Source organism: Melospiza melodia, chromosome 6, assembly GCF_035770615.1.
Source record: "Melospiza melodia melodia isolate bMelMel2 chromosome 6, bMelMel2.pri, whole genome shotgun sequence".
NCBI classification, from domain to species: domain Eukaryota; kingdom Metazoa; phylum Chordata; class Aves; order Passeriformes; family Passerellidae; genus Melospiza; species Melospiza melodia.
The window spans coordinates 33330696-33357574 of record NC_086199.1 but is presented as its reverse complement, the minus strand read 5'-3'; positions in this window follow the sequence as shown (position 1 = coordinate 33357574).

The window sequence follows — 26879 nt, the reverse complement described above, 5'->3', positions numbered from 1 at the left end:
GCTTCTTCGGTTCCGGGAGCCGGCGAGAGCGGCAGCTTCGGGAAGGTGAAGAAGCAAGCTGTACAACACTGGGATTGTGTGCGCACCTTGCCAACTGATAGAAAACAGTACCTTTGCACTCTCCTGACTTTTCCAATCACAGGAACATTCGATTGGAAGCTGTTTTGGACAACTTTTCTTTTCTTCCTGCCAAACACTTGGCAGACATCCGTGCAACTTCTAGAACACGATGGGAGATGTTTTCTGTGCTGGCACAGTTTTTCCTAGCCAGACATAGTGGAGAAGCGTTTTGCTAAGATGTAGACTACAAAAGACGCGAAAGACGAAGGTAGGATGCTCTCCGGAGGTAAGAGCCGCTGCCGGGCGTCTTTCGGCAGAAGCCGCGCTAAGGAGAGCACTGTGAGCGGCACAATCGTCTTTGCGCGAAGAAGCCGCTTCTTGGGCTCCGGCAGCCGGCGAGAGCGGCAGCTTCGGGAAGGTGAAGAAGCAAGCTGTACAACACTGGGATTGTGTGCGCACCTTGCCAACTGATAGAAAACAGTACCTTTGCACTCTCCTGACTTTTCCAATCACAGGAACATTCGATTGGAAGCTGTTTTGGACAACTTTTCTTTTCTTCCTGCCAAACACTTGGCAGACATCCGTGCAACTTCTAGAACACGATGGGAGATGTTTTCTGTGCTGGCACAGTTTTTCCTAGCCAGACATAGTGGAAAAGCGTTTTGCCGAGGTGTAGATGAGAAGAGGAGCTTAAGACGAAGGTAAGATGCTCTCCGGAGGTAAGAGCCGCTGCCGGGCGTCTTTCGGCAGAAGCCGCGCTAAGGAGAGCACTGTGAGCGGCACAATCGTCTTTGCGCGAAGAAGCCGCTTCTTGGGCTCCGGCAGCCAGCGAGAGCGGCAGCTTCGGGAAGGTGAAGAAGCAAGCTGTACAACACTGGGATTGTGTGCGCACCTTGCCAACTGATAGAAAACAGTACCTTTGCACTCTCCTGACTTTTCCAATCACAGGAACATTCGATTGGAAGCTGTTTTGGACAACTTTTCTTTTCTTCCTGCCAAACACTTGGCAGACATCCGTGCAACTTCTAGAACACGATGGGAGATGTTTTCTGTGCTGGCACAGTTTTTCCTAGCCAGACATAGTGGAAAAGCGTTTTGCTAAGATGTAGACTACAAAAGACGCGAAAGACGAAGGTAGGATGCTCTCCGGAGGTAAGAGCCGCTGCCGGGCGTCTTTCGGCAGAAGCCGCGCTAAGGAGAGCCCTGTGAGCGGCACAATCGTCTTTGCGCGAAGAAGCCGCTTCTTGGGCTCCGGCAGCCGGCGAGAGCGGCAGCTTCGGGAAGGTGAAGAAGCAAGCTGTACAACACTGGGATTGTGTGCGCACCTTGCCAACTGATAGAAAACAGTACCTTTGCACTCTCCTGACTTTTCCAATCACAGGAACATTCGATTGGAAGCTGTTTTGGACAACTTTTCTTTTCTTCCTGCCAAACACTTGGCAGACATCCGTGCAACTTCTAGAACACGATGGGAGATGTTTTCTGTGCTGGCACAGTTTTTCCTAGCCAGACATAGTGGAAAAGCGTTTTGCTAAGATGTAGACGACAACAGAGGCTAAAGAGTGGATGTTAGCAAATGACACCCATCTTCAAAAAAGGCAATTAAGAGGACTCGCCATAGTACAAACCAGCCAGCCTCTTTTTTATCCCCAGGAAGTTGATGAAGCCGCTCTTCCTGGAAATCCTTGCCAGGCACATGACAGATGACCAAATAATGTAGTTAGCATGATTTTTCAGGGGAATTTCATGCTGAACATCACTTTAAACTCCTCTGATGAATCAACTTGACTGGTAGATGAAGGGAATATTATCTGCCTGGGCTTCAGGGAGGTTTTTGACATACCTCTACATGGCATCACACATACATATGGAAGCAATAGTGCAAAGGGGAGGGAATCAGTGTCTTTTCAGTGATGCTGAGGGAAAAGACAAGAGGCAGTGGGCACACACTGAAATACAGGAGATTGCCTTTGAACATCAGTAAATGTTTCTTTACTGTCAGGGTGACTGAACCACGGCACAGACTGCCCAGAAAGATTGTGGAGCCTGGATCTTTGAAGACATTAAAAGTACACCCAGATAGAATCCTGGGCAAGAGGCTCTAGGTATCCTGGTTTAGGCAGGGGGGTTGGGCCTGGTTAGCCCCACCAACCCCTTCCACTCTCTTTCATTCTGTGCTAGTGAATTCTCTTCAAGATGCATTTCAAAGCGCTGGCATGACAAAGTTCTGTGCAGACAGAGATCCAAATGGACATGGCATCTAAGTTCCTTAAGCAGTGTTCAAGAAGAATGTAAAACTCTGGCACAAGTGTCTCTTCCCTAACTGAATCCCTTTCATGGGAAAATTCCCAGCTCTAGAAAGATCTTCTGATACGCATGCTTAAGACTGACACTGGCTGAACAAATTTCTCCCTATGTATATCTAAGACCAGTTAGGATCTTCACCCAAAGTGCAGTCAACATAGTCACAGAATGCCTATTGTTAAGAAGTGACAGCTTCCATCAGAATGGCAGCTATTGGTCCACAAAATGGATTAATGGATGGGAATTATCTACGTGGGTTAAAAACAAAAATAAAGAGTTGGTCTTTATTTATCAATTTCATGGCAATATTGATAAGGGAAGAAAAAGATCTAAGTCCTTGACTTTCTGGACTCGAGGAAAGATTTTAAAAATTCCTTGTAAAAATGTATGATCACAATCAGACTATTGAAACCATTTTAGTTGGGAACAAAGTTCCAAAATTGTCTAGATAGTGGCAAAGAAGCCAAGAAAATAGGAAAGAAACAAAAAGAGAGCAAAAGAGTCAGCTTCAGTGTACAAGCTCGTTCTAGAAGTAGTCTGCTGGGAAAAGGAACCCCCAGCTAAATTTCCAATGTATTCCTGCGCTTGATTCAGTAACTGGTCAATGTAAAAACCAATCCTTTTGTACAACTTCTTCCAGCAACAAAAACTCCAACAGGTTGACACTACCATCATGCCTGTTCCAGACATATTTAAAAGAGAAATGATGATTTTCTTGAAAACCTACTTACATAAAAGTTGCAAGATGGTGGAGGGATTCCCACATCCTCCTTCCTCCATCTGGCTTGAAAGTATATTTGATAAAATATGCAACAAAGCACATGATTTATAAGGGAGAGTCAAATGGATGATTTGGGAATCGATCTCTTGTTGATAGTAAACTTCATATCCACTCGGTGTGACCTTTTTAAAACAAAATGTGGAGCTGAGGCATGAATCTGCCACAACAATTGTAAAGCAAACATACACACTCCCCTTCATATGCCCCCCCCTCCACACACACCTAGGCACACACAGAGATCAGCATAGCAGATCATGAACACCTTGGAAAAGACTGAAATGCTAAATGCCTCTCTTGATGGGCAAAAGAGCTGGTGCAGTAATTCAAATGCCTGGTACAAAAATTCTGTTTAATATTTAGCTCCTATTTAAAACACAGCTTTTCATTTCATTCTATTTACAGAATATTTTCATTTCATTTGTTTCTTTAAAATTACTTAGTTCTCACCTGTTGTATGTCTAGGAATATTTTCTTCCAAAAATAGAAAAAAATAGATGATATCTTTTCAGCAGAAAACATTGGTTGATACAATTTTAAACCATCATGATATGGAAGAATTCTTCTGTCCCTCTCGAAGGTGGAAGAAGCATTTGGATCACAGATCATCTACAATGAAATACTTGACATGTTTAAGATGCTTTCAATCAATTTTGATCGTCAATTGCTTATTTGTTGTAAACAGTAATTTTTCAGTGAAGGGAAAGCGTGTGTGGTATATCTACATGATATGTTCAAAGGCAGTTCCTACTAATGGCCAGGCTGAATTCCAGTAAATAATGTCCCGAATGATATTTTGCCGCCTTCTTTGGCACTTCATGAAATCTTACCCCGATGAAGTGCTGAAACACAGAGATTTTCTCTTAGAGAGTGTCTCATGTTGTAACCTACCCCATGGATTTTATGCTGTAATTCTTATCTCTTTTAAAATTTACTATCTTCTGTACAGTTTTCATGAAACTTTCTGTTACAGTAGTGAATAGCACAGATAAATGTCATTTTGTACAACTTTGAATTTACCCCAAGAGCTGAGAGAAAACTTGATCCTATACTTCAATCCGAGTTTCTTCTATAGTCCAACTTTGTTTCTCTACCATCAAGCTTCTCCTTTGTTGCTGCTCCAAGCCCCGTCCAAGGTGACCTTGAATACTTTCAGGGATGGGACACCCACAACTTCTCTGGGCAACCTGTTCCAGTGTTCCAGCACTCCCACAGTAAAAAAGGCCTTCCTTTCATCTAATATGTGTAGGAAATCATAAATCTAGGCATAGAAGCTTGGAGTGCAAATTTGAAATTCTTTGGATTTGAAGCACATTTTATATGAATACTGACTTACAGATGACTAAAAGATGTTGATGGGCATTTGAGCTGACAAGTTTTGAAAAAGTGCACGGAAATTAAAATTGAAACCACTAAAATTAAAAACTCCTTGCCATTTTCTTTTTCCTCTCCTATTCAAAATTGCATATGTCAGATATCAGTGCTTCATGCAAACCTCTCAGATGCTCTCAGAGAAAAAGCTTTTCTTTCAGACTAAGTTGCGGTTGACGTAGAACACTAGCAGGAGTGAAAGATTTTCTGGGCATTGGGGCAGCACGTTCTCCTTGGATTTGTGTGCAGAATGCATTTTATCCAAACTGGAAAATAGATCCCAGCTCTGTTCTATTCATCATTCTTACTTCATCAGGCCAGAAGATTCTGTGAAAAGTAGCCTGTGGACCTTGAAGACAGCGCATGTGAACCAGATGAGAGGTGATAGAGAAGTTGAGGGAGAGAAGAAAGAGCATATGGCTGAAACCAGAAAGTATTTCTCCACGTGATCATGGAAGATTGCAGGAGCCACTTGGTACTATCAAACCAGCCCGACTTGGCACTGGTGCCACTATGGGTCTGGGAGCCATGTTGCATATCGTGCATTTTAAGGAGCCAGCTGGCCACACCAAGCCATATGCCCCCAAACACAAACCAAGCCCTTTTCTCTGGCAAACAAAACTCAGCTGCCCTGCTTCTGGATGGCAGATTGCAGGAACCACTTGGTACTATCAAACCAGCCCAACTTGGCACTGGTGCCACCTTGGCTCTGGGAACCATCCTGCCTATTGTAGCTTTTCAGGAGCCAGCTGGTCACTCCCAGCCATAGGCCCCCAAACAGAAACCTCGGCCCGTTTCCCTGGCAAACAAAAGTAAGCTGCCCCGCTTCTGGATGGCAGATTGCAGGAGCTACTTAGTACTATCAAATCAGCCCGACTTGGCACAGGTGCCACCTTGGATCTGGGAACCATCCTGTGTATCGTGGATTTTCAGGGGCCAGCCGGCCACTCTCAGCCATATGCCCCCAAACACAAACCACGGACCTTTTCTCTGGCAAACAAAAATCAGCTGTCCCACTTCTGGATGGCAGATTGCAGGAGCCACTTGGCACTATCACACCAGCACAACATGGCACTGCTGCCACCTTGGATCTGGGAACAATCCTGCGTATCGTACATATTCAGGAACCAGCCGAACACTCCCAGCCACAGGCCCCCAAACACAAACAACGGCCCATTTCCCTGGCAAACAAAACTCAGCTGCCCCGCTTCTGGATGGCAGTTTGCAGGAGCCACTTGGGACTATCAAACCAGCCCGACTTGATAATGGTACCACCTTGGATCTGGGAACCATCCGGCGTATCGTGGATTTTCAGGGGCCAGCCGGTCATTCCCAGCCATATGCTCCCAAACACAAACCTCGGCCCTTTTCTCTGGCAAACAAAACTCAACTGCCCCTCTTCTGGATGGCAAATTGCAGGACGCACTTGGTACTACAAAAAGAGCCCGACTTGGCAGTGGTGCCACCTTGGCTCTGGGAACCATCCTGCGTATCGAGCATTTTAAGGAGCCAGCCGGCAATTCCCAGCCGTATGCCCCAAAAAGAAACCACGGACCTTTCCTCTGGCAAAAAAAACTCAGCTGTCCCGCTTCTGGATGGCAGATTGCAGGAGTCACTTTGAACCATACAACCAGCCTTACTTGGCACTGGTGCCACCTTGGATCTGGGAACCATCCTGCCTATCGTTGATTTTCAGGGGCCAGCCTACCACTCTCGGCCATAGGCCCCCAAACACAAACCACAGCCCTGTTCTCTAGCAAACAAAATTTAGCTGCCCCGCTTCTGGATGGCAAATTGCAGGAGCCACTGGGTACTACAGAAACAGCCCGACTTGGCACTGGTGCCACCTTGCGTCTGGTTACCATGCGGCGTATCGTGCATTTTAAGGAGCCAGGTGGCCACTCCCAGCCATATGCCCCCAAACACAACCCACGGCCCTTTTCTCTGGCAAACAAAACTCAGCTGCCCCGCTTCTGGATGGCAGATTGCAGGAGCCACTTGGTACTATCAAACCAGCCCGACTTGGCACTGGTGCCACCTTTGGTCTGGGAACCATCCTGCGTATTGTGGATTGTCAGGAGACAGCCGACCACTCTCGGCCACAGACCCCAATCAAAAACAAAGGTCCGTTTCCCTGGCAAAAAAAACTCAGCTGCCCCGCTTCTGGATGGGAGATTGCAGGAGGCACTTGACACTGTCAAACGAGCCCCACTTTGTACTGGTGCCACCTTGGGTCTGGGAACCATGCTGCGTATCGTGGATTTTCAGGAGCCAGCCGGCCACTGCCAGCCACAGGCCCCCAAACATAAACCACAGCCTTTTTCTCTGGCAAACAAAACTCAGCTGCCCCGCTTCTGGATGGCAGATTGCAGGAGCCACTTGGTACTATCAAACCAGCCCGACTTGGCACTGGTGCCACCTTGCGTCTGGGAACCATCCTGCCTATCGTGGATTTTAAGGAGCCAGCCGGCTACTCCCAGCCACAGGCCCCCAACAAAAACCACGGCCCTATTTTCTCGCAAACAAAACTTAGCTGCCTCACTTCTGGATGGCAGATTGCAGGAGCCACTTGGTACTATCAAACCAGCCCGACTTGGCACTGGTGCCACCTTGGGTCTGGGAACCATCCTGCGTATCGTGGATTCTAAGGAGCCAGCCGGCCACTCCCAGCCACAGGCCCCCAAACACAAACAACGGCACTTTTCCCTGGAAAACAAAACTCGCCTGCCAACTTTTTGGTGGCAGATTGCAGGAGCCACTTGGTACTATCAAACCAGCCCGACTTGGCACTGGTGCCACCATGGGTCTGGTCACCATCCTGCCTATCGTAACTTTTCAGGAGCCAGCCGGTCACTCCCAGCCATAGGCCCCCAGTCACAAACCTCGGCCCGTTTCCCTGGCAAACAAAAGTAAGCTGCCCCGCTTCTGCATGGCAGATTGCAGGAGCCACTTGGTACTATCAAACCAGCCCGACTTGGCACTGGTGCCACCTTGCATCTGGGAACCATCCTGCGTATCGTGGATTCTAAGGAGCCATCCGGCCACTCCCACCCACAGGCCCCCAAACACAAACAACGGCCCGTTTCCCTGGCAAACAAAAGTAAGCTGCCCCGCTTCTGGATGGCAGATTGCAGAAGCCACTTGGTACTATCAAACTAGCCCAACTTGGCACTGGTGCCACATCTGGTCTGGGAACCATCCTGCGTATCATGGGTTCTAAGGAGCCAGTCGTCAACTCCCAGCCACAGGCCCCCAAACACAAACCTCGGGCCGTTTCCCTGGCAAACAAAATTAAGCTGCCCCGCTTCTGAATGGCAGATTGCAGGACGCACTTGGTACTCTCAAACCAGCCCGACTTGGCACTGGTGCCACCTCTGGTCTGGGAACCATCCTGCGTATCGTGGATTCTAAGGAGCCAGCCGGCCACTCCCAGCCACAGGCCCCCAAACACAAACAACGGCGCTTTTCCCTGGAAAACCAAACTCGCCTGCCAACTTTTTGATGGCAGATTGCAGGAGCCACTTGGTACTATCAAACCAGCCCAACTTGGCACTGGTGTCACCATGGGTCTGGTCACCATCCTGCCTATGGTAGCTTTTAAGGAGCCAGCCGGTCACCCTCAGCCATAGGCCCCGAGACAAAAACCTCGGCCCGTTTCCCTGGCAAAAAAAAGTAAGCTACCCCGCTTCTGGATGGCAGATTGCAGGACGCACTTGGTACTATCAAACCAGCCCAACTTGGCACTGGTGCCACCTTGGGTCTGGGAACCATCCTGCGTATCGTGGATTCTAAGGAGCCAGCCGGTCACTCCCAGCCACAGGCCCCCAAACAAAATCAACTGCGCTTTTCCCTGGAAAACAAAACTCGCCTGCCAAATTTTGATGGCAGATTGCAGGAGCCACTTGGTACTATCAAATCAGCCCAACTTGGCACTGGTGCCACCATGGGTCTGGTCACCATCCTGCCTATCGTAGCTTTTCAGGAGCCAGCCGGTCACTCCCAGCTATAGGCCCCCAGACAAAAACCTCGGCCCGTTTCCCTGGCATACAAAAGTAAGCTACCCCGCTTCTGGATGGCAGATTGCAGGAGCCACTTGGTACTATCAAACCAGCCCGACTTGGCACTGGTGCCACCTCTGGTCTGGGAACCATCCTGCGTATTGTGGATTCTAAGGAGCCAGCCGGTCAGTCCCAGTCACAGGCCCCCAAACACAAACAACGGCGCTTTTCCCTGGAAAACAAAACTCGCCTGCCAACATTTTGATGGCAGATTGCAGGAGACACTTGCTACTATCAAACCAGCCCAACTTGGCACTGGTGCCACCATGGGTCTGGTCACCATCCTGCCTATCTTAGCTTTTCAGGAGCCAGCCGGTCACTCCCAGCCATAGGCCCCCAGACAAAAACCTCGGCCATTTTCCCTGGCAAACAAAAGTAAGCTACCCCGCTTCTGCATGGCAGATTGCAGGAGCCACTTTGCAGCATCAAACTAGCCCGACTTGGCACTGGTGCCACGTCAGGTCTGGGAACCATCCTGCGTATCGTGGATTCCAATTAGCAAGCCGGCTACTCCCAGCCACAGGCCCCCAAACACAAACAACGGCGCTTTTCCCTGGAAATCAAAACTCGCCTGCCAAATTTTTGATGGCAGATTGCAGGAGCCACTTGGTATTATCAAACCAGCCCAACTTGGCACTGGTGCCACCATGGGTCTGCTCACCATCCTGCCTATCGTAGCTTTTCAGGAGCCAGCCGGTCACTCGCAGCCATAGGCCCCCAGACACAAAGCTCGGCCCGTTTCCCTGGCAAACAAAAGTAAGCTGCCCCGCTTCTGGATGGCAGATTGCAGGAACCACTTGGTACTATCAAACCAGCCCAACTTGGCACTGGTGCCACCTTGGGTCTGGGAACCATCCTGCGTATCGTGGATTCTAAGCAGCCAGCCGGCCACTCCCAGCCACGGGCCCCCAAATACAACAACAGCGCTTTTCCCTGGAAAACAAAACTCGCCTGCCAACATTTTGATGGCAGATTGCAGGAGCCACTTGGTACTATCAAATCAGCCCAACATGGCACTGGTGCCACCATGGGTCTGGGAACCATCCTGCCTATCGTAGCTGTTCAGGTGCCAGCCGGTCACTCCCAGCCATAGGCCCCCAGAGAAAAACCTCGGCCCTTTTCCCTGGAAAACAAAAGTAAGCTGCCCCGCTTCTGGATGGCAGATTGCAGGAGCCACTTTGCACCATCAAACTGGCCCGACTTGTCACTGGTGCCACCTCAGGTCTGGGAACCATGCTGCGTATCGTGGATTCCAATTAGCAAGCCGGCCACTCCCAGCCACAGGCCCCCAAACACAAACAACGGCGCTTTTCCCTGGGAAACAAAACTCGCCTGCCAATATTTTGATGGCAGATTGCAGGAGCCACTTGGTACTATCAAACCAGCCCAACTTGGCACTGGTGCCACCATGGGTCTGGTCACCATCCTGCCTCTCGTAGCTTTTCAGGACCTAGACGGTCACTCCCAGCCATAGGCGCCCAGACTCAAACCTCGGCCCGTTTCCCTGGCAAACAAAAGTAAGCTGTCCCGCTTCTGGATGGCAGATTGCAGGATCCACTAGGTATTATCAAACCAGCCCGACTTGGCACTGGTGCCACCTTGGGTCTGGGAACCATCCTGCGTATCGTGGATTCTAATTAGCCAGCCGGCCACTCCCAGCCACAGGCCCCCAAACAAAATCAACGGCGCTGTTCCCTGGAAAACAAAACACGCCTGCCAACTGTTTGATGGAGTTTGCAGGAACCACTTGGTATTATCAAACCAGCCCAACTTGGCACTGGTGCCACCTTGAGTCTGGATACCATGCTGCGTATCGTGGATTCTAAGGAGCCAGCCGGCCACTCCCAGCCACAGGCCCCCAAACACAAACAACGGCGCTTTTCCCTGGAAAACAAAACTCGCCTGCCAACTTTTTGATGGCAGATTGCAGGAGCCACTTGGTACTATCAAACCAGCCCGACTTGGCACTGGTGCCACCATGGGTCTGGTCACCATCCTGCCTATCGTAACTTTTCAGGAGCCAGCCGGTCACTCCCAGCCATAGGCCCCCAGTCACAAACCTCGGCCCGTTTCCCTGGCAAACAAAAGTAAGCTGCCCCGCTTCTGCATGGCAGATTGCAGGAGCCACTTGGTACTATCAAACCAGCCCGACTTGGCACTGGTGCCACCTCTGGTCTGGGAACCATCCTGCGTATCGTGGATTCTAAGGAGCCATCCGGCCACTCCCACCCACAGGCCCCCAAACACAAACAACGGCCCGTTTCCCTGGCAAACAAAAGTAAGCTGCCCCGCTTCTGGATGGCAGATTGCAGAAGCCACTTGGTACTATCAAACTAGCCCAACTTGGCACTGGTGCCACATCTGGTCTGGGAACCATCCTGCGTATCATGGGTTCTAAGGAGCCAGTCGGCAACTCCCAGCCACAGGCCCCCAAACAAAAACCTCGGGCCGTTTCCCTGGCAAACAAAATTAAGCTGCCCCGCTTCTGAATGGCAGATTGCAGGACGCACTTGGTACTATCAAACCAGCCCGACTTGGCACTGGTGCCACCTCTGGTCTGGGAACCATCCTGCGTATCGTGGATTCTAAGGAGCCAGCCGGCCACTCCCAGCCACAGGCCCCCAAACACAAACAACGGCGCTTTTCCCTGGAAAACAAAACTCGCCTGCCAACTTTTTGATGGCAGATTGCAGGAGCAACTTGGTACTATCAAACCAGCCCAACTTGGCACTGGTGTCACCATGGGTCTGGTCACCATCCTGCCTATGGTAGCTTTTAAGGAGCCAGCCGGTCACCCTCAGCCATAGGCCCCGAGACAAAAACCTCGGCCCGTTTCCCTGGCAAAAAAAAGTAAGCTACCCCGCTTCTGGATGGCAGATTGCAGGACGCACTTGGTACTATCAAACCAGCCCAACTTGGCACTGGTGCCACCTTGGGTCTGGGAACCATCCTGCGTATCGTGGATTCTAAGGAGCCAGCCGGTCACTCCCAGCCACAGGCCCCCAAACAAAATCAACGGCGCTTTTCCCTGGAAAACAAAACTCGCCTGCCAACATTTTGATGGCAGATTGCAGGAGCCACTTGGTACTATCAAATCAGCCCAACTTGGCACTGGTGCCACCATGGGTCTGGTCACCATCCTGCCTATCGTAGCTTTTCAGGAGCCAGCCGGTCACTCCCAGCTATAGGCCCCCAGACAAAAACCTCGGCCCGTTTCCCTGGCATACAAAAGTAAGCTACCCCGCTTCTGGATGGCAGATTGCAGGAGCCACTTGGTACTATCAAACCAGCCCGACTTGGCACTGGTGCCACCTCTGGTCTGGGAACCATCCTGCGTATTGTGGATTCTAAGGAGCCAGCCGGTCACTCCCAGCCACTGGCCCCCAAACACAAACAACGGCGCTTTTCCCTGGAAAACAAAACTCGCCTGCCAACATTTTGATGGCAGATTGCAGGAGCCACTTGCTACTATCAAATCAGCCCAACTTGGCACTGGTGCCACCATGGGTCTGGTCACCATCCTGCCTATCTTAGCTTTTCAGGAGCCAGCCGGTCACTCCCAGCCATAGGCCCCCAGACAAAAACCTCGGCCATTTTCCCTGGCAAACAAAAGTAAGCTACTCCGCTTCTGCATGGCAGATTGCAGGAGCAACTTTGCAGCATCAAACTAGCCCGACTTGGCACTGGTGCCACGTCAGGTCTGGGAACCATCCTGCGTATCGTGGATTCCAACTAGCAAGCCGGCCACTCCCAGCCACAGGCCCCCAAACACAAACAATGGCGCTTTTCCCTGGAAATCAAAACTCGCCTGCCAAATTTTTGATGGCAGATTGCAGGAGCCACTTGGTATTATCAAACCAGCCCAACTTGGCACTGGTGCCACCATGGGTCTGCTCACCATCCTGCCTATCGTAGCTTTTCAGGAGCCAGCCGGTCACTCGCAGCCATAGGCCCCCAGACACAAAGCTCGGCCCGTTTCCCTGGCAAACAAAAGTAAGCTGCCCCGCTTCTGGATGGCAGATTGCAGGAACCACTTGGTACTATCAAACCAGCCCAACTTGGCACTGGTGCCACCTCTGGTCTGGGAACCATCCTGCGTATCGTGGATTCTAAGCAGCCAGCCGGCCACTCCCAGCCACAGGCCCCCAAATACAGCAACAGCGCTTTTCCCTGGAAAACAAAACTCGCCTGCCAACATTTTGATGGCAGATTGCAGGAGCCACTTGGTACTATCAAATCAGCCCAACATGGCACTGGTGCCACCATGGGTCTGGGAACCATCCTGCCTATCGTAGCTGTTCAGGCGCCAGCCGGTCACTCCCAGCCATAGGCCCCCAGAGAAAAACCTCGGCCCTTTTCCCTGGAAAACAAAAGTAAGCTGCCCCGCTTCTGGATGGCAGATTGCAGGAGCCACTTTGCACCATCAAACTGGCCCGACTTGTCACTGTTGCCACCTCAGGTCTGGGAACCATGCTGCGTATCGTGGATTCCAATTAGCAAGCCGGCCACTCCCAGCCACAGGCCCCCAAACACAAACAACGGCGCTTTTCCCTGGAAAACAAAACTCGCCTGCCAACTTTTTGATGGCAGATTGCAGGAGCCACTTGGTACTATCAAACCAGCCCAACTTGGCACTGGTGCCACCATGGGTCTGGTCACCATCCTGCCTCTCGTAGCATTTCAGGACCTAGACGGTCACTCCCAGCCATAGGCACCCAGACACAAACCTCGGCCCGTTTCCCTGGCAAACAAAAGTAAGCTGTCCCGCTTCTGGATGGCAGATTGCAGGATCCACTAGGTATTATCAAACCAGCCCGACTTGGCACTGGTGCCACCTTGGGTCTGGGAACCATCCTGCGTATCGTGGATTCTAATTAGCCAGCCGGCCACTCCCAGCCACAGGCCCCCAAACACAAACAACGGCGCTTTTCCCTGGAAAACAAAACTCGCCTGCCAACTTTTTGATGGCAGATTGCAGGAGCCACTTGGTACTATCAAACCAGCCCAACTTGGCACTGGTGCCACCATGGGTCTGGTCACCATCCTGCCTATCGTAGCTTTTCAGGAGCCAGCCGGTCACTCCCAGCCATAGGCCCCCAGACACAAAGCTCGGCCCGTTTCCCTGGCAAACAAAAGTAAGCTGCCCCGCATCTGGACGGCAGATTGCAGGAATCACTTGGTACTATCAAAACAGCCCAACTTGGCAGTGGTTCCACCTTGGGTCTGGGAACCATCCTGCGTATCGTGGATTCTAAGGAGCCAGCCGGTCACTCCCAGCCACAGGCCCCCAAACACAAACAACGGCGCTTTTCCCTGGAAAACAAAACTCGCCTGCCAACATTTTGATGGCAGATTGCAGGAGCCACTTGCTACTATCAAACCAGCCCAACTTGGCACTGGTGCCACCATGGGTCTGGTCACCATCCTGCCTATCGTAGCTTTTCAGGAGCCAGCCGGTCTCTCCCTGCCATAGGCCCCCAGACAAAAACCTCGGCGCTTTTCCCTGGCAAACAAAAGTAAGCTGCCCCGCTTCTGGATGGCAGATTGCAGGAGCCACTTTGCACCATCAAACTAGCCCGACTTGGCACTGGTGCCACCTTGGGTCTGGGAACCATGCTGCGTATCGTGGAGTCTAAGGAACCAGACGGCCACTCCAGCCACAGGCCCCCAGACAAAAACAACGGCGCTTTTCCCTGGAAAACAAAACTCGCCTGCCAACATTTTGATGGCAGATTGCAGGAGCCACTTGGTACTATCAAACCAGCCCAACTTGGCACTGGTGCCACCATGGGTCTGCTCACCATCCTGCCTATCGTAGCTTTTCAGGAGCCAGCCGGTCACTCCCAGCCATAGGCCCCCAGACACAAAGCTCGGCCCGTTTCCCTGGCAAACAAAAGTAAGCTGCCCCGCTTCTGGATGGCAGATTGCAGGAGCCACTTTGCAGCATCAAACTAGCCCGACTTGGCACTGGTGCCACTTCAGGTCTGGGAACCATCCTGCGTATCGTGGATTCTAAGGAGCCAGCCAGCCACTCCCACCCACAGGCCCCCAAACACAAACAATGGCGCTTTTCCCTGGAAAACAAAACTCGCCTGCCAACTTTTTGATGGCAGATTGCAGGAGCAACTTGGTACTATCAAACCAGCCCAACTTGGCACTGGTGCCACCATGGGTCTGGTCACCATCCTGCCTATGGTTGCTTTTAAGGAGCCAGCCGGTCACCCTCAGCCATAGGCCCCGAGACAAAAACCTCGGCCCGTTTCCCTGGCAAAAAAAAGTAAGCTACCCCGCTTCTGGATGGCAGATTTCAGGACGCACTTGGTAGTATCAAACCAGCCCAACTTGGCACTGGTGCCACCTTGGGTCTGGGAACCATCCTGCATATCGTGGATTCTAAGGAGCCAGCCGGTCACTCCCAGCCACAGGCCCCCAAACAAAATCAACGGCGCTTTTCCCTGGAAACAAAACTCGCCTGCCAACATTTTGATGGCAGATTGCAGGAGCCACTTGGTACTATCAAATCAGCCCAACTTGGCACTGGTGCCACCATGGGTCTGGTCACCATCCTGCGTATCGTGGATTCTAAGGAGCCAGCCGGTCACTCCCAGCTATAGGCCCCCAGACAAAAACCTCGGCCCGTTTCCCTGGCATACAAAAGTAAGCTACCCCGCTTCTGGATGGCAGATTGCAGGAGCCACTTGTTACTATCAAACCAGCCCGACTTGGCACTGGTGCCACCTCTGGTCTGGGAACCATCCTGCGTATCGTGGATTCTAAGGAGCCAGCCGGTCACTCCGAGCCACAGGCCCCCAAACACAAACAACGGCGCTTTTCCCTGGAAAACAAAACTCGCCTGCCAACTTTTTGATGGCAGATTGCAGGAGCCACTTGCTACTATCAAATCAGCCCAACTTGGCACTGGTGCCACCATGGGTCTGGTCACCATCCTGCCTATCGTAGCTTTTCAGGAGCCAGCCGGTCACTCCCAGCCATAGGCCCCCAGACAAAAACCTCGGCCATTTTCCCTGGCAAACAAAAGTAAGCTACCCCGCTTCTGCATGGCAGATTGCAGGAGCCACTTTGCAGCATCAAACTAGCCCGACTTGGCACTGGTGCCACGTCAGGTCTGGGAACCATCCTGCGTATCGTGGATTCCAATTAGCAAGCCGGCCACTCCCAGCCACAGGCCCCCAAACACAAACAACGGCGCTTTTCCCTGGAAATCAAAACTCGCCTGCTAAATTTTTGATGGCAGATTGCAGGAGCCACTTGGTACTATCAAACCAGCCCAACTTGGCACTGGTGCCACCTTGGGTCTGGGAACCATCCTGCGTATCGTGGATTCTAAGCAGCCAGCCGGCCACTCCCAGCCACAGGCCCCCAAATACAACAACAGCGCTTTTCCCTGGAAAACAAAACTCGCCTGCCAACATTTTGATGGCAGATTGCAGGAGCCACTTGGTACTATCAAATCAGCCCAACATGGCACTGGTGCCACCATGGGTCTGGGAACCATCCTGCCTATCGTAGCTGTTCAGGCGCCAGCCGGTCACTCCCAGCCATAGGCCCCCAGAGAAAAACCTCGGCCCTTTTCCCTGGAAAACAAAAGTAAGCTGCCCCGCTTCTGGATGGCAGAATGCAGGAGCCACTTTGCACCATCAAACTGGCCCGACTTGTCACTGGTGCCACCTCAGGTCTGGGAACCATGCTGCGTATCGTGGATTCTAAGGAGCCAGCCGGCCACTCCCAGCCACAGGCCCCCAAACACAAACAACGGCGCTTTTCCCTGGAAAACAAAACTCGCCTGCCAACTTTTTGATGGCAGATTGCAGGAGACACTTGGTACTATCAAACCAGCCCAACTTGGCACTGGTGCCACCATGGGTCTGGTCACCATCCTGCCTATCGTAGCTTTTCAGGAGCCAGCCGGTCACTCCCAGCCATAGGCCCCCAGACACAAAGCTCGGCCCGTTTCCCTGGCAAACAAAAGTAAGCTGCCCCGCATCTGGACGGCAGATTGCAGGAATCACTTGGTACTATCAAAACAGCCTAACTTGGAAGTGGTTCCACCTTGGGTCTGGGAACCATCCTGCGTATCGTGGATTCTAAGGAGCCAGCCGGTCACTCCCAGCCACAGGCCCCCAAACACAAACAACGGCGCTTTTCCCTGGAAAACAAAACTCGCCTGCCAATATTTTGATGGCAGATTGCAGGAGCCACTTGCTACTATCAAATCAGCCCAACTTGGCACTGGTGCCACAATGGGTCTGGTCACCATCCTGCCTATCGTAGCTTTTCAGGAGCCAGCCGGTCCCTCCCTGCCATAGGCCCCCAGAGAAAAACCTCGGCCTGTTTCCCTGGCAAACAAAAGTAAGCTGCCCCGCTTCTGGATGGCAGATTGCAGGAGCCACTTTGCACCATCAAACTAGCCCGACTTGGCACTGGTGCCACCTCAGGTCTGGGAACCATGCTGCGTATCGTGGAGTCTAAGGAACCAGACGGCCACTCCAGCCACAGGCCCCCAAACACAAACAACGGCGCTTTTCCCTGGAAAACAAAACTCGCCTGCCAACATTTTGATGGCAGATTGCAGGAGCCACTTGGTACTATCAAACCAGCCCAACTTGGCACTGGTGCCACCATGGGTCTGGTCACCATCCTGCCTATCGTAGCTTTTCAGGAGCCAGCCGGTCACTCCCAGCCATAGGCCCCCAGACACAAAGCTCGGCCCGTTTCCCTGGCAAACAAAAGTAAGCTACCCCGCTTCTGGATGGCAGATTGCAGGAGCCACTTTGCAGCATCAAACTAGCCCGACTTGGCACTGGTGCCACCTCAGGTCTGGGAACCATCCTGCGTATCGTGGATTCTAAGGAGCCAGCCGGCCACTCCCAGCCACAGGCCCCCAAACACAAACAATGGCGCTTTTCTCTGGACAACAAAACTCGCCTGCCTACTTTTTGATGGCAGATTGCAGGAGCCACTTGGTACTATCGAACCAGCCCAACTTGGCACTGGTGCCACCATGGGTCTGGTCACCATCCTGCCTATCGTAGCTTTTCAGGAGCCAGCCGGTCACTCCCAGCCATAGGCCCCCAGACACAAACCTCGGCCCGTTTCCCTGGTAAACAAAAGTAAGCTGCCCCGCTTCTGGATGGCAGATTGCAGGAGCCACTTTGCACCATCAAACTAGCCCGACTTGGCAATAGTGCCACCTCAGGTCTGGGAACCATCCTGCGTATCGTGGATTCTAAGGAGCCAGACGGCCACTCCCACCCACAGGCCCCCAAACACAAACAATGGCGCTTTTCCCTGGAAAACAAAACTCGCCTGCCAACTTTTTGATGGCAGATTGCAGGAGCCACTTGGTACTATCAAACCAGCCCAACTTGGCACTGGTGTCACCATGGGTCTGGTCACCATCCTGCCTATGGTAGCTTTTAAGGAGCCAGCCGGTCACCCTCAGCCATAGGCCCCGAGACAAAAACCTCGGCCCGTTTCCCTGGCAAAAAAAAGTAAGCTACCCCGCTTCTGGATGGCAGATTGCAGGACGCACTTGGTACTATCAAACCAGCCCAACTTGGCACTGGTGCCACCTTGGGTCTGGGAACCATCCTGTATATCGTGGATTCTAAGGAGCCAGCCGGTCACTCCCAGCCACAGGCCCCCAAACAAAATCAACGGCGCTTTTCCCTGGAAACAAAACTCGCCTGCCAACATTTTGATGGCAGATTGCAGGAGCCACTTGGTACTATCAAATCAGCCCAACTTGGCACTGGTGCCACCATGGGTCTGGTCACCATCCTGCGTATCGTGGATTCTAAGGAGCCAGCCGGTCACTCCCAGCTATAGGCCCCCAGACAAAAACCTCGGCCCGTTTCCCTGGCATACAAAAGTAAGCTACCCCGCTTCTGGATGGCAGATTGCAGGAGCCACTTGTTACTATCAAACCAGCCCGACTTGGCACTGGTGCCACCTCTGGTCTGGGAACCATCCTGCGTATCGTGGATTCTAAGGAGCCAGCCGGTCACTCCCAGCCACAGGCCCCCAAACACAAACAACGGCGCTTTTCCCTGGAAAACAAAACTCGCCTGCCAACTTTTTGATGGCAGATTGCCGGAGCCACTTGCTACTATCAAATCAGCCCAACTTGGCACTGGTGCCACCATGGGTCTGGTCACCATCCTGCCTATCGTAGCTTTTCAGGAGCCAGCCGGTCACTCCCAGCCATAGGCCCCCAGACAAAAACCTCGGCCATTTTCCCTGGCAAACAAAAGTAAGCTACCCCGCTTCTGCATGGCAGATTGCAGGAGCCACTTTGCAGCATCAAACTAGCCCGACTTGGCACTGGTGCCACGTCAGGTCTGGGAACCATCCTGCGTATCGTGGATTCCAATTAGCAAGCCGGCCACTCCCAGCCACAGGCCCCCAAACACAAACAACGGCGCTTTTCCCTGGAAATCAAAACTCGCCTGCCAAATTTTTGATGGCAGATTGCAGGAGCCACTTGGTACTATCAAACCAGCCCAACTTGGCACTGGTGCCACCTTGGGTCTGGGAACCATCCTGCGTATCGTGGATTCTAAGCAGCCAGCCGGCCACTCCCAGCCACAGGCCCCCAAATACAACAACAGCGCTTTTCCCTGGAAAACAAAACTCGCCTGCCAACATTTTGATGGCAGATTGCAGGAGCCACTTGGTACTATCAAATCAGCCCAACATGGCACTGGTGCCACCATGGGTCTGGGAACCATCCTGCCTATCGTAGCTGTTCAGGCGCCAGCCGGTCACTCCCAGCCATAGGCCCCCAGAGAAAAACCTCGGCCCTTTTCCCTGGAAAACAAAAGTAAGCTGCCCCGCTTCTGGATGGCAGATTGCAGGAGCCACTTTGCACCATCAAACTGGCCCGACTTGTCACTGTTGCCACCTCAGGTCTGGGAACCATGCTGTGTATCGTGGATTCCAATTAGCAAGCCGGACACTCCCAGCCACAGGCCCCCAAACACAAACAACGGCGCTTTTCCCTGGAAAACAAAACTCGCCTGCCAACTTTTTGATGGCAGATTGCAGGAGCCACTTGGTACTATCAAACCAGCCCAACTTGGCACTGGTGCCACCATGGGTCTGGTCACCATCCTGCCTCTCGTAGCTTTTCAGGACCTAGACGGTCACTCCCAGCCATAGGCCCCCAGACACAAACCTCGGCCCGTTTCCCTGGCAAACAAAAGTAAGCTGTCCCGCTTCTGGATGGCAGATTGCAGGATCCACTAGGTATTATCAAACCAGCCCGACTTGGCACTGGTGCCACCTTGGGTCTGGGAACCATCCTGCGTATCGTGGATTCTAATTAGCCAGCCGGCCACTCCCAGCCACAGGCCCCCAAACACAAACAACGGCGCTTTTCCCTGGAAAACAAAACTCGCCTGCCAACTTTTTGATGGCAGATTGCAGGAGCCACTTGCTACTATCAAACCAGCCCAACTTGGCACTGGTGCCACCATGGGTCTGGTCACCATCCTGCCTATCGTAGCTTTTCAGGAGCCAGCCGGTCACTCCCAGCCATAGGCCCCCAGACACAAACCTCGGCCCGTTTCCCTGGCAAACAAAAGTAAGCTGCCCCGCTTCTGGATGGCAGATTGCAGGAGCCACTTGGTACTATGAAACCAGCCCGACTTGGCACTGGTGCCACCTCTGGTCTGGGAACCATGCTGCGTATCGTGGATTCTAAGGAGCCAGCCGGCCACTCCCAGCCACAGGCCCCCAAACACAAACAACGGCGCTTTTCCCTGGAAAACAAAACTCGCCTGCCAACTTTTTGATGGCAGATTGCAGGAGCCACTTGGTACTATCAAACCAGCCCAACTTGGCACTGGTGCCACCATGGGTCTGGTCACCATCCTGCCTATCGTAGCTTTTCAGGAGCCAGCCGGTCACTCCCAGCCATAGGCCCCCAGACACAAACCTCGGCCCGTTTCCCTGGCAAACAAAAGTAAGCTGCCCCGCATCTGGATGGCAGATTGCAGGAATCACTTGGTACTATCAAAACAGCCCAACTTGGAAGTGGTTCCACCTTGGGTCTGGGAACCATCCTGCGTATCGTGGATTCTAAGGAGCCAGACGGCCACTCCAGCCACAGGCCCCCAGACACAAACAACGGCGCTTTTCCCTGGAAAACAAAACTCGCCTGCCAACATTTTGATGGCAGATTGCAGGAGCCACTTGCTACTATCAAACCAGCCCAACTTGGCACTGGTGCCACCATGGGTCTGGTCACCATCCTGCCTATCGTAGCTTTTCAGGAGCCAGCCGGTCACTCCCAGCCATAGGCCCCCAGACACAAAGCTCGGCCCGTTTCCCTGGCAAACAAAAGTAAGCTACCCCGCTTCTGGATGGCAGATTGCAGGAGCCACTTTGCACCATCAAACTAGCCCGACTTGGCACTGTTGCCACCTCAGGTCTGGGAAGCACCCTGCGTATCGTGGATTCTAAGGAGCCAGCCGGCCTCTCCCAGCCACAGGCCCCCAAACACAAACAATGGCGCTTTTCTCTGGAAAACAAAACTCGCCTGCCAACATTTTGATGGCAGATTGCAGGAGCCACTTGGTACTATCGAACCAGCCCAACTTGGCACTGGTGCCACCATGGGTCTGCTCACCATCCTGCCTATCGTAGCTTTTCAGGAGCCAGCCGGTCACTCCCAGCCATAGGCCCCCAGACACAAACCTCGGCCCGTTTCCCTGGCAAACAAAAGTAAGCTGCCCCGCTTCTGGATGGCAGATTGCAGGAACCACTTGGTAGTATCAAACCAGCCCGACTTGGCACTGGTGCCATCTCTGGTCTGGGAACCATCCTGCGTATCGTGGATTCTAAGCAGCCAGCCGGCCTCTCCCAGCCACAGGCCCCCAAACACAAACAACGGCGCTTTTCCCTGGAAAACAAAACTCGCCTGCCAACTTTTTGATGGCAGATTGCAGGAGCCACTTGGTACTATCAAACCAGCCCAACTTGGCACTGGTGCCACCATGGGTCTGCTCACCATCCTGCCTATCGTAGCTTTTCAGGAGCCAGCCGGTCACTCCCAGCCATAGGCCCCCAGACACAAACCTCGGCCCGTTTCCCTGGTAAACAAAAGTAAGCTGCCCCGCTTCTGGATGGCAGATTGCAGGAGCCACTTGGTAGTATCAAACCAGCCCGACTTGGCACTGGTGCCACCTCAGGTCTGGGAACCATGCTGCGTATCGTGGATTCTAATTAGCCAGCCGGTCACTCCCTGCCATAGGCCCCCAAACAGAAACAAGGGCGCTTTTCACTGGAAAACAAAACTCGCCTGCCAAATTTTGATGGCAGATTGCAGGAGCCACTTGGTACTATCAAATCAGCGCAACATGGCACTGGTGCCACCATGGGTCTGGGAACCATCCTGCCTATCGTAGCTGTTCAGGCGCCAGCCGGTCACTCCCAGCCATAGGCCCCCAGAGAAAAACCTCGGCCCTTTTCCCTGGAAAACAAAAGTAAGCTGCCCCGCTTCTGGATGGCAGATTGCAGGAGCCACTTTGCACCATCAAACTGGCCCGACTTGGCACTGGTGCCACCTTGGATCTGGGAACCATGCTGCGTATCGTGGATTCCAATTAGCAAGCCGGCCACTCCCAGCCACAGGCCCCCAAACACAAACAACGGCGCTTTTCCCTGGAAAACAAAACTCGCCTGCCAACTTTTTGATGGCAGATTGCAGGAGCCACTTGCTACTATCAAACCAGCCCAACTTGGCACTGGTGCCACCATGGGTCTGGTCACCATCCTGCCTCTCGTAGCTTTTCAGGACCTAGACGGTCACTCCCAGCCATAGGCACCCAGACACAAACCTCGGCCCGTTTCCCTGGCAAACAAAAGTAAGCTGTCCCACTTCTGGATGGCAGATTGCAGGATCCACTAGGTATAATCAAACCAGCCCGACTTGGCACTGGTGCCACCTCTGGTCTGGGAACCATCCTGCGTATCGTGGATTCTAATTAGCCAGCCGGCCACTCCCAGCCACAGGCCCCCAAACACAAACAACGGCGCTTTTCCCTGGAAAACAAAACTCGCCTGCCAAATTTGATGGCAGATTGCAGGAGCCACTTGGTACTATCAAACCAGCCCAACTTGGCACTGGTGCCACCATGGGTCTGCTCACCATCCTGCCTATCGTAGCTTTTCAGGAGCCAGCCGGTCACTCCCAGCCATAGGCCCCCAGACACAAAGCTCTGCCCGTTTCCCTGGCAAACAAAAGTAAGCTGTCCCGCTTCTGGATGGCAGATTGCAGGAACCACTTGGTACTATAAAACCAGCCCGACTTGGCACTGGTGCCACCTCTGGTCTGGGAACCATCCTGCGTATCGTGGATTCTAAGGAGCCAGCCGGCCACTCCCAGCCACAGGCCCCCAAACACAAACAACGGCGCTTTTCCCTGGAAAACAAAACTCGCCTGCCAACTTTTTGATGGCAGATTGCAGGAGCCACTTGGTACTATCAAACCAGCCCAACTTGGCACTGCTGCCACCATGGGTCTGGTCACCATCCTGCCTATCGTAGCTTTTCAGGAGCCAGCCGGTCACTCCCAGCCATAGGCCCCCAGACACAAAGCTCGGCCCGTTTCCCTGGCAAACAAAAGTAAGCTGCCCCGCATCTGGACGGCAGATTGCAGGAATTACTTGGTAATATCAAACCAGCCCAACTTGGCAGTGGTTCCACCTTGGGTCTGGGAACCATCCTGCGTATTGTGGATTCTAAGGAGCCAGCCGGTCACTCCCAGCCACAGGCCCCCAAACACAAACAACGGCGCTTTTCCCTGGAAAACAAAACTCGCCTGCCAACATTTTGATGGCAGATTGAAGGAGCCACTTGCTACTATCAAATCAGCCCAACTTGGCACTGGTGCCGCCATGGGTCTGGTCACCATCCTGCCTATCGTAGCTTTTCAGGAGCCAGCGGGCCCCCCCTGCCATAGGCGCCCAGAGAAAAACCTCGGCCCGTTTACCCTGGCAAACAAAAGTAAGCTGCCCCGCTTCTGGATGGCAGATTGCAGGAGCCACTTTGCACCATCAAACTAGCCCGACTTGGCACTGGTGCCACCTCAGGTCTGGGAACCATGCTGCGTATCTTGGAGTCTAAGGAACCAGACGGCCACTCCAGCCACAGGCCCCCAGACACAAACAACGGCGCTTTTCCCTGGAAAACAAAACTCGCCTGCCAACATTTTGATGGCAGATTGCAGGAGCCACTTGGTACTATCAAACCAGCCCAACTTGGCACTGGTGCCAGCATGGGTCTGGTCACCATCCTGCCTATCGCAGCTTTTCAGGAGCCAGCCGGTCACTCCCAGCCATAGGCCCCCAGACACAAAGCTCGGCCCGTTTCCCTGGCAAACAAAAGTAAGCTACCCCGCTTCTGGATGGCAGATTGCAGGAGCCACTTTGCAGCATCAAACTAGCCCGACTTGGCACTGGTGCCACCTCAGGTCTGGGAACCATCCTGCGTATCGTGGATTCTAAGGAGCCAGCCGGCCACTCCCACCCACAGGCCCCCAAACACAAACAATGGCGCTTTTCCCTGGAAAACAAAACTCGCCTGCCAACTTTTTGATGGCAGATTGCAGGAGCAACTTGGTACTATCAAACCAGCCCAACTTGGCACTGGTGCCACCATGGGTCTGGTCACCATCCTGCCTATGGTAGCTTTTAAGGAGCCAGCCGGTCACCCTCAGCCATAAGTCCCGAGACAAAAACCTCGGCCCGTTTCCCTGGCAAAAAAAAGTAAGCTACCCCGCTTCTGGATGGCAGATTGCAGGACGCACTTGATACTATCAAACCAGCCCAACTTGGCACTGGTGCCACCTTGGGTCTGGGAACCATCCTGCGTATCGTGGATTCTAAGGAGCCAGCCGGCCACTCCCAGCCACAGGCCCCCAAACAAAATCAACGGCGCTTTTCCCTGGAAAACAAAACTCGCCTGCCAACATTTTGATGGCAGATTGCAGGAGCCACTTGGTACTATCAAATCAGCCCAACTTGGCACTGGTGCCACCATGGCTCTGGTCACCATCCTGCGTATCGTGGATTCTAAGGAGCCAGCCGGTCACTCCCAGCTATAGGCCCCCAGACAAAAACCTCGGCCCGTTTCCCTGGCATACAAAAGTAAGCTACCCCGCTTCTGGATGGCAGATTGCAGGAGCCACTTGGTACTATCAAACCAGCCCGACTTGGCACTGGTGCCACCTCTGGTCTGGGAACCATCCTGCGTATCGTGGATTCTAAGGAGCCAGCCGGTCACTCCCAGGCACAGGCCCCCAAACACAAACAACGGCGCTTTTCCCTGGAAAACAAAACTCGCCTGCCAACTTTTTGATGGCAGATTGCCGGAGCCACTTGCTACTATCAAATCAGCCCAACTTGGCACTGGTGCCACCATGGGTCTGGTCACCATCCTGCCTATCGTAGCTTTTCAGGAGCCAGCCGGTCACTCCCAGCCATAGGCCCCCAGACAAAAACCTCGGCCATTTTCCCTGGCAAACAAAAGTAAGCTACCCCGCTTCTGCATGGCATATTGCAGGAGCCACTTTGCAGCATCAAACTAGCCCGACTTGGCACTGGTGCCACGTCAGGTCTGGGAACCATCCTGCGTATCGTGGATTCCAATTAGCAAGCCGGCCACTCCAAGCCACAGGCCCCCAAACACAAACAACGGCGCTTTTCCCTGGAAATCAAAACTCGCCTGCCAAATTTTTGATGGCAGATTGCAGGAGCCACTTGGTACTATCAAACCAGCCCAACTTGGCACTGGTGCCACCATGGGTCTGCTCACCATCCTGCCTATCGTAGCTTTTCAGGAGCCAGCCGGTCACTCGCAGCCATAGGCCCCCAGACACAAAGCTCGGCCCGTTTCCCTGGCAAACAAAAGTAAGCTGTCCCGCTTCTGGATGGCAGATTGCAGGAACCACTTGCTACTATCAAACCAGCCCAACTTGGCACTGGTGCCACCTTGGGTCTGGGAACCATCCTGCGTATCATGGATTCTAAGCAGCCAGCCGGCCACTCCCAGCCACAGGCCCCCAAATACAACAACAGCGCTTTTCCCTGGAAAACAAAACTCGCCTGCCAACATTTTGATGGCAGATTGCAGGAGCCACTTGGTACTATCAAATCAGCCCAACATGTCACTGGTGCCACCATGGGTCTGGGAACCATCCTGCCTATCGTAGCTGTTCAGGCGCCAGCCGGTCACTCCCAGCCATAGGCCCCCAGAGAAAAACCGCGGCCCTTTTCCCTGGAAAACAAAAGTAAGCTGCCCCGCTTCTGGATGGCAGATTGCAGGAGCCACTTTGCACCATCAAACTGGCCCGACTTGTCACTGGTGCCACCTCAGGTCTGGGAACCATGCTGCGTATCGTGGATTCCAATTAGCAAGCCGGCCACTCCCAGCCACAGGCCCCCAAACACAAACAACGGCGCTTTTCCCTGGAAAACAAAACTCGCCTGCCAACTTTTTGATGGCAGATTGCAGGAGCCACTTGGTACTATCAAACCAGCCCAACTTGGCACTGGTGCCACCATGGGTCTGCTCACCATCCTGCCTATCGTAGCTTTTCAGGAGCCAGCCGGTCACTCGCAGCCATAGGCCCCCAGACAAAAAGCTCGGCCCGTTTCCCTGGCTAACAAAAGTAAGCTGCCCCGCTTCTGGATGGCAGATTGCAGGAACCACTTGGTACTATCAAACCAGCCCAACTTGGCACTGGTGCCACCTTGGGCCTGGGAACCATCCTGCGTATCGTGGATTCTAAGCAGCCAGCCGGCCACTCCCAGCCACAGGCCCCCAAATACAACAACAGCGCTTTTCCCTGGAAAACAAAACTCGCCTGCCAACATTTTGATGGCAGATTGCAGGAGCCACTTGGTACTATCAAATCAGCCCAACATGGCACTGGTGCCACCATGGGTCTGGGAACCATCCTGCCTATCGTAGCTGTTCAGGCGCCAGCCGGTCACTCCCAGCCATAGGCCCCCAGAGAAAAACCTCGGCCCTTTTCCCTGGAAAACAAAAGTAAGCTGCCCCGCTTCTGGATGGCAGATTGCAGGAGCCACTTTGCACCATCAAACTGGCCCGACTTGTCACTGGTGCCACCTCAGGTCTGGGAACCATGCTGCGTATCGTGGATTCCAATTAGCAAGCCGGCCACTCCCAGCCACAGGCCCCCAAACACAAACAACGGCGCTTTTCCCTGGAAAACAAAACTCGCCTGCCAACTTTTTGATGGCAGATTGCAGGAGCCACTT